This window comes from Aplysia californica, unplaced genomic scaffold (genome assembly GCF_000002075.1).
Source record: "Aplysia californica isolate F4 #8 unplaced genomic scaffold, AplCal3.0 scaffold01278, whole genome shotgun sequence".
NCBI classification, from domain to species: domain Eukaryota; kingdom Metazoa; phylum Mollusca; class Gastropoda; order Aplysiida; family Aplysiidae; genus Aplysia; species Aplysia californica.
This window is the reverse complement of record NW_004798548.1, coordinates 6,677-7,892: the sequence shown is the minus strand read 5'-3', so window position 1 is coordinate 7,892 and position 1,216 is coordinate 6,677.

The following is a 1,216-nucleotide window of genomic DNA, read 5'->3' as shown; positions in this document are numbered from 1 at the left end:
GTAGCTTGCCATATCCCAGCACTAAATAACGGGTATCGTGCCAATGTGTCTCTCTCTACCCAAACAAACATGCTAACAAACAAACATGTGCAAACCCCCCCCTCCACACACACACACACACACACACACACACACACACACACACACACACCATAATCCACCAGGTTTGGTTGCCAACAAGCCGAGAAGCCACCGTCCATTTTTTCAGACGAGCCGCTAAATTGCCTCTGCTCCCTCACGTACAAGAAATCTCCTCCAAGGCTTATTAGGGCCTCTTCCGCTCTTCCTCTTCCCCACTTCTTCCTCTCCTCTCTCTCTCCTCCCCCTCTCCTCTTTCTCTCCTCTCTCTCTCTCCTCACCCTCTCCTCTCTCTCTCCTCCCCCTCTCATGTCTCCTCTCTCTCTCTCCTCCCCCTCTCATGTCTCTCCTCCCCCTCTCATGTCTCTCCTCCACCCCCCCCCTCTCTCTACGCGCTGATTACCCGACACAATGAGATGCCGCGGGCAAGCCCTGGTGTTTTACCATCTCCTCTTGTCTTGTGTGACCAGAGATTTCAGGTGGGTGGTTCGCGGGTGCTCTGGTGTGGTTTGCTTCTTCTTTCCTATCAAACATCTGTCGTCCCTATCTCCCCTCCTTCTTTTTTTGTGTATGTTACTCTCTTGTAACACATAATCTTATCTTCGGCACTTCTATGACCTTATTGTGCTGCAAGTGCCGTAAAACTCTCTCTAAAACTAAGAGATCTCAGCCACTTTGCTGTCCTTGTCTTGAGAGCCCCGCGCCGGTCCGTGCAGTAATGCAGTAAGAGTACACATGTATTTACCTCCGTGCAGTAATGCAGTAAGAGTACACATGTATTTACCTCCTAGTCGAGCCCACTCCTCCACACCCCCCTCCCCCTCCTTAAAAAAAATAAATAAATAAAATATAGTTGTCCGAATGTCAGAATGTCTCATGTGTGCGCCCACATGGCCTGATGTTGTTGCGGGTGCCAAGAGAAGTTCTGACCAAAATCTGTCTGTCTGTTTATTTATCTGCCGGGCTGTCTATTTGTCAGTCTGCGTGTCTGTCTGTCTGTCTGTGTGTGTATCTGTCTGTCTGTCTGTCTATCTTCCTGCCTGTCTATATATTTCTCTCTCTGTCTCTCTCTCTGTCTCTCTCTCTGTCTCTCTCTCTCTCTCTCTCTCTCTCTCTCTCTCTCTCTCTCTCTCTCTCT